The sequence below is a fragment of the Melospiza melodia genome, chromosome 5 (genome assembly GCF_035770615.1).
Source record: "Melospiza melodia melodia isolate bMelMel2 chromosome 5, bMelMel2.pri, whole genome shotgun sequence".
Lineage (NCBI taxonomy): Eukaryota > Metazoa > Chordata > Aves > Passeriformes > Passerellidae > Melospiza > Melospiza melodia.
This window is the reverse complement of record NC_086198.1, coordinates 35776969-35784356: the sequence shown is the minus strand read 5'-3', so window position 1 is coordinate 35784356 and position 7388 is coordinate 35776969.

Below are 7388 nucleotides of genomic sequence, written 5' to 3'. Positions count from 1 at the left end.
CTCTCTTATGTTTGCAGTAGCAAGAGAGGGATTAGTTAATTCCCCGTTAAAATTCCCCTGTGGTCAAGAATTAAGTGAGGGTGCGGATGCCAAAGAGGGGACTTGGAGCCTCCAGTGATGTACTTGCTCCAGAGGGGAAGGGAACTCACTAAAATCAGGTTTGAGGCATGAATATTGCATTACCGTTAACTAAAAGCAGGCTTGACTCTGGCTTAGTAATGCCAGCTGAATTGGTTGCTCACAGGGTTCCTAATCCTTAATAGTGATAATTAAAATTCAAAGAGTGTGTGTGATGTTGTTATCTCACTGCCCATGGCTTCTGAAGAGACATGTGACTTCCCTGAGGATTTGGGTGTGGTTGGGTCAGAGCACTGGAGCTGCTTTTCTATTCCTGGGTGATAAATTACTAACACAGGACTTGGAAACACAGCTCAGAAAGAGCTGCAAAACCAGAAAAGCTCCCCACCAAATCAAACCCACTGCATTACAAGATACCTGTTGGGCAACTGAAAAAAAAAAATTTAAATCCTCAGGAAAAAAAAAGGGCAATTAATCTCAATGTGCTGTTAATTTAATAGTATTCCCATGTGGAGTCTTAGTGCTACTGTCACAAGCTGGCCATAATTTCCTGCTGTTCCACAGATGCTTGTGACAGATTCTGCTTTTCATGCTCATTTCTTTGCAGCCCTTCACTTTGGAGTCACAGCAGACCATCTATTTCTAATTTGTTTTGGGGTTTTTTTAGTCAAATGAGATTTGCAGAAAGTCAAGTTCCCATTGGAAAGGAACTTAGGTGCTGCTGTGCTGCCAGGAACTGTTTTCCAAATAATTGAATTCTTATTAATAGGCATTTTCACTTTGATGAATGCAAACAGTCAGGCTATGGCATGCTGTGTGGCTTTCTGTGTCTGAAAGCAAAGATAAGAGATGTGGGAAATGCAAACAAAAAACCTGAGTAGTACCAGGAAGGGAGAGGATATTAATAAGGCATATCCCTTATGAGTTCCTTGTTTGGTTTGTTCATATTCACCTGCCCAAATTTGTTTAGTTTCTGTGTGGAAACACCACTACTGTTTATAAGCAGTGTTTCATTTTGGTTTGGAGCAACTTCAGCTTATGACAAGTGTGGAGCAACTTCAGCTTATGACAAGTGTCAGCCTTCCTTCTGAGAAGAAAACGATGCAGGCATTGCCCCTTGATTTGTGTGTGCTGGCAGGGTGTGACACTGGCAGGGTGTTTCAGAACTCCTGAGCAGATGCCATTCATCTCACTCAACTGCTCTCAAAAATACTACATTGCAGTTGCAGACATCTAAATCCCCATTAAATTCTTCAGGCTGCTTTAAGCTTTGACGTATTAGCCCCTGAAATTGTGCAGATATTCTGCCTCTGAAGTCCCCAGAGGGAGGGCTCTGCAGAGCCCAGAGCGAGTCTGGCTTTGCTGAACTGCATGGATTTTCCTTGCTCTGTAGGAAAAACCTGTGTGGAAAACTCAGGCTCTTCCAGGTGGTCCAGGGCCTGATGTTTGTGCACAGCCTGTGCTCCTGTGTGCACTTACATATTTGTATTTCTATTATATACATGGAAAACTAAGTGTTCATTTCTGAAGGTTTGAATGTAAGAGTTAAATACACGTGCTCTTCCCTCCAGGAGAGGAATGTCCTAGAGTTTTAGCAAGGTTGCTAAAACTTTTAACCTGGCCGCATAACAAGAGTCAGCGTCCCCAGGGTAAAGTGTTGTAGTGAGAGAAAATGAGGGTTTATCTTCAGCCTGGAGTTGAGACTTCACCAGGGTCTGATTTTTCAAGTCTTCCCAGGCTGAGCAGCTTTGCTTGTGGAATTTGTTGGAGTTGCTGCACTCAGGGCTGGCAGAGCCCTCTCCCTGCCACCCTGCTTGCTTTCTCAGTGCAGTCTTTATGTTTATCTTCTGCTGAGGGAGAAGTTGTGTTTCCACTGGGCTTTATTTACTCTTTTATAAGACTACTCCCAGTTGACTGCTAGAATTTAATTGGGTTCCAAAGCAGTCTCTCCTGCTCACAAAACTGTGCTGGTGCTCTGCTCCTGGTTTTGCTTTGGTGACGAGGGGCCTCTGGAGCTTAAACCACTGTCTCTTCCCTGCCTGCAGGCTGTGAAAAGGCTCCTGGTGCATCTCTGGAATGGGCATGGGCATGGACACCTTTCCTCTCCTCAGCGTCCTTCACCAGGATGGGGAAGGTCAGTGCTCACAGCTGAGAGTAAGGATTTTTCCAAAATGACATGATTTTAGACCAGTCTGAAAACCCATTCCCGACTATTAAAACACTTCTCTTTTGCAGAGAGAAAGTACAGCACAAAACCTGCCTTCCCAAAAGGTTCCCCAGGCCATTTCCTCACCTCACAGAGCTGGTTTCCTTCTGCAGGGCACAAACTCTTCATGCCAGGGAACAGAAAACTTGCAGGAGCTCTGGGGAAGGGACCCCGGTAGGGCAGGTCTGTGCTTTTGGCCTGTTTTCCCACAGAGCAATGTTTATGGAGCTGGGCTGGCTCTGTGCTCGCCACGGGTCTGCCAGGCCTTCCCAGTGACTTTGCATCACTGAAATATCAAATTTGATACAAAACCAGCAGGTTCCAAGGGTGTTGGCTTCCTAGAGGTGGGCAGGTGGAAGGCAGGGAACCTTTTAGCTCAAGGCAATCTCAGAGTGTCCTCTGGGCTTGGTGGACATCAGAGAATGCAGAGACAGGACCTCAGCCAGGTGGGACCTGTCCCCAAGAGTCCCAGCTTCAGTGAGCCAGGGCCACTTGTTTGATCTCCATCCCTGCCTCTGCAGGGTGCAGGCTGGGGAGGTGTTTCTGAGGGGGAGAACAAACCATAACACCTAAATGTGGGATGTGTGTTACACACTGACTGTCAGTGACACCACGTGCACCTTTGTGTGTGTATCAGTAAAAATCTGGGTGTGTTCAGAAGATGTAATTCAACCTGGCCATTTTCATCAGAGGCAACTTTGTCTGAGTAAGGGTGTCAGAATAGAGTCACTGCTGTACAGACTCATCTCTGCCTTGGGGACCTTCAAGTTCTTCAAACAACTGCATGTGTGGCTTTGCACTGGGCAGGATCTGCTTTGGCTCTAGAGGGAGCAAGCACCTAAATTGTGGGACATTTGTGATCCAGATCCAGGCCAATCCAGAGGAAACCTGCAAAGCTGTCAATAAAGCAGAACATTAGGAATTAGTGCATGATAAATGAGCTGATGGGCTGGCAGCTGATCACATCAATACATTGAAATGTCATTGCTGGTGCCAGGCTGAAGTGTTTTGATGCTGGTCTTCCCATGATTTGGAAACAGGATTTTTGTGGACATGACCATGATCATCATCTTCATGGCTAAACAGAGGAACCACTCTAGCTTCCCTGAAAAAGTAGGATGTATTAAGGAAGCACCTGGCGCTAAAGCCGTCTCTCTCTCTCTAGTGCTCCATCTTTGTTCTTTAAGAGGAGTAAACTGCCGTTGGAAAACAAATGTGCTGCATCTAACCCTGCTTTCAAACATCCTGATGGTGATGGGGAAAATCAGTGGCTTCTAAGAGGTGTGTTTCCTGCTTGGCTTTTGCCTGGTTTTAAAATGCTACTCCCTTTCCTTTTCTCCTTGCTGAACCAGCCCTGGCAAATCTTAGAAAGGAGCCCTGGAAGACCCATTTTCTCAGCAACACTGGGGATATTGCCAGGTAGGGGATGGCCTTATTTTCTGGGACTTGTCCTTGGGGTAGGTGTAACAGATTGTTGGGGTATTTACAGGCAATAAATGTGTGTGGAGAAGTGGGAGAAGAAACTGGGGCTGGAAAATATTTCATTGGCTTGTACAATGAAGGCTGCTACAACTGAGGCTTGTACAATTAAGGCTGGTACTGAGAAAAATAATTATCTTCAAGCAAACAATTCCATTTGGAATAGTAACACCCCAAAAGCATTTCCAGCCTTAGTTCAGGGGTGCTTTTCCCATGCTCTCTGATTCACTTGATTCCCTGTGTTCCTCCAGCTGGAGTTGTAAAAATGACAGCAAAGATTAATTAAATGTATCCCATCAATTCCTCCTTGGCCCTTTGGTAGTCTGCTCTTCTGTACAGATTTCTTGATGTCTTGAGGCAAGCTGTCCCATGGGCTTTCTTGGGGACCACACACAGACACTCAGCTTCTTCTGGCATTTTTTCCTGCTAATTGCCCACCTTCTAAAAAGCAGCTTCTCCACAGTGGCAAACAACTTCCTTTGAATAGCTCAGATGTGCTCGGCTACCAGGGAATGGCAAATCAATAGAAGCGTGTCTGTTCTGCCTTTTGCTCCTCACAACGTGTGAGTGCTGTGGAAAACAGACACACCAGTGGGGCTGGTGGCCTCCACATGCATGTCTGAAGTTGTATCCATATGGATCCTGCTCCCCTGCCCACTTTGGGGAGGCTCAGACCAGGAGCACTTCCGAAGGCAAGCCGGGTACGTGCTTTCCCACAGGACCTGTTCTTGAGGCAGACACAAATCCCTGCAGTTACATAAGATGTTGGGCCTGAAGCTTTGCATAATTGTGTTCTCTATCATTTCAATCTTGTGTGTTTTTAAATTTTGCTTTCCTGGCCAATGCAATTTATTACAATAAACTTGTAATCTGCTGCATTGGGCTTTATCATCTCCTCACTTGAGACGGGAAGCAATTATAGATCTCTGGAGGAGATGTCCTACTTAGGCACAGCAAAATGTCTTTCACAGGACACCATGTTTTATAAGAGAGGATTTAAAACTGTGATAACATCCTGGAGTGCAGACTTGGGAACTTTGTCCTTCCTGAGCTGTGCTGTCTCCCATCGATGAAGCTCTGTGCTGTCCCTGCTTGCCTTGTGTCACACCTGGCTCACTTTGCCATCTAAAAACAGTCACCCAGTGCCATCTGAGATGCCACTGGGTAGCCAAAACATCTGCAGACATGTTTTTAGCAATGGGAGGCTTTGCCCTTCAGTACAGGGAGCTGTGGCTGAACAGGACCCCCAGAGAAGTCTCAAAGGGTGTTGGGTGTTTTTTTCAGGAGACTGAAGCAGCTTTAGTTTCTGAAGCAAGACCAGTTCTGCGGCAAAGGGCTGATGCTGGATGATCGGTCCTCTGAGTTCCTTGGAACTGTTTGCACCTCTGGGTTTGACCCTGAGGACGAAATCAATCCCCTGAAGCAAGTAATGGCTGGAATTCCCATCATGGGCGCGTGTATTTGGCCCCGTGGAGGGCTGGATGGATGCTCCGACTTTTTGGGAAAGCCCAGCAGATGGAGCTCGTGTTTGAGGGATCAAGCTCCAGCGAGGAGCTTGGAAAATAGGACATAGACCTGTTTTTTATTGGATTGTTTCAGTAACAGGGGTGAGTTGAGCAAGCCTGGCTTCCTAAGCTCTTGCTTGTAACAGGAAATGTTCAGTGCTAACAATGTGGAAAAAGGAAATGTTTTTGCAGCTAGAAGTGCTTGGAGCTTTCACTGATGTTTTAATTTTCTTGTCACTGTCTTATTTTGCAGAACTGTTTTAGCACTCATTCCCTCAAATATATCTGTCCCTTAGTGTGCTTCTCATATTTAATTATAATAACTACACCCCTTAGTTACTAAATCCATGTGAAATCAAAGCAGTGGAAAACTTCCTTAGTGGTCTAAAAGGAAAAAAACCCAAACATTGAGGAGTGGAAAGGAAAAGTATTCAGCCTTAAACTTAGTTACCTAAAAGGCAGCTAATAAAACTTTGGAGTGTGGCAAAGAAAGCAGAATGAAGCATGTCTTAGTCTGCAAAGGTGTAACCCACAAATTCAGAGGTCCAGCTACACATCATTGCTCTGCTAATTTTGGTCTGCACGTCACTTCTCAGCCTTGTGCTTCAAAAGCTTTTAAGACCACGTTTTTAGAAGCCCATTTGTTATTTGTGCAATCCAAATGCTCCAGCAATAGATGAGGGAGCAGCGTAAACACTGTGGCCATGAGGTTGTGGTGCTTATCTGCGGCACGGGTGTGCAGGCACCCATCACAGCCTGGGGCGGCCACGAGTCACGTTCTGCATGGAAACCACAGGGAATGGATGCCACTGATGTCACCTCCTGGTGGGACAGACAAGCCCTTGCAGCACACCTCTGTTCCCTGCCACCCATCCTGGTGGGACATCCTGGGGGTAAGGTGAAGCTGAGTTAGACTTGCTTGCTATCAGGTTTATTTTAAGCTCTGCCACCAACCAGAAAATGTGTTTGTACTGAAGAGGCTTTAATTTCAGCCAGCACCAAGTAGGGCCTCCTGCCTCATGCCATGGCATTTCTCGCTTTGTGACACAAAAAACAGTCAGATGAGCTTCTATTCTGAATCATATGGGATGAGCTTGCCTTCAGTAATGCCTTTAGAAGAACCATTCTGTAGCTGGCCATCCCACCCTGTCACTGCCTGGAGCTCTCCTCTGCTGTGTGCAGGTGAGTGCCAGCACACAAAACATCCCTGCTAATTGCTGAGTGCTGCTGCATGCACGTGGGTCGGAAAAAAGCAGCATGTGTGCTTTGACAGAGCTGGATGTGTGCTCTGAGTGCTGGCTGTAGTTCTGCGGTAGCCAGATGTTGCACCAGGCTTAATTTAACCTCTCTTTGTGTTGTTACAGCCTATAGTGTAGACCTTGAAAATGGACAAAGTTGGAACCTGGGGCTTCCCAGAGGAGAAAGGTTTGTTCTCTCATTGCTCCCTGTCAGTAATGACAGAGAATCACATCTTAGCTCTGCTGTGTTTCAGGTTCTCCCAGTAATGGTATCACTGGTGAATGAATGATAATTTCCCTTTTCTCTTTCTTTCTTTCTTGGTGTTTTCTGTCTATTCAGTAAATTGCACATTCCAATTTCCTGGGAATCCTGGGTGCCACTGGTTAACCAGAAGGGGAGAAGCTGAGGATGTCAAAGGCTGGTCTTCACTTGGAGGGAGGAAGGAGAAGTAGAGGAGGTTGATGCTGTGGATTTCTCAGTGGCCTGGAAGGAATTAGGACATCACAGACTTCCCTGTCTGTCTTGAGTAAAGGTAAACCCTTCTCGATCAGTTGCCACCAGACAAACCCAAAATCAGCTCTCCAAACCCATTCCAGTCTTCTAGGTTTTGCTGCCTTTTGCATTTCACAGGCAACCACTTATGGAGTCTTCAAATTGGCCCTAAGAACTGCAATTACTGCTCTTGCACCAAGGATTTATGAGCAGCAGAATATCCTATTTGCCTACACATGTGCAGAGCTGAAGGTATGAGTGTGAACCATTAAATACAAAGCAAAATTTTAAAAATTAGCATTTAGTTTCAAGTGCCATATTTTGAACAGTTGATTCTTGTTGCTCCATTCTGTGAGTGTGTAAATTGGGGTGGGAAAATAGTGACTTAA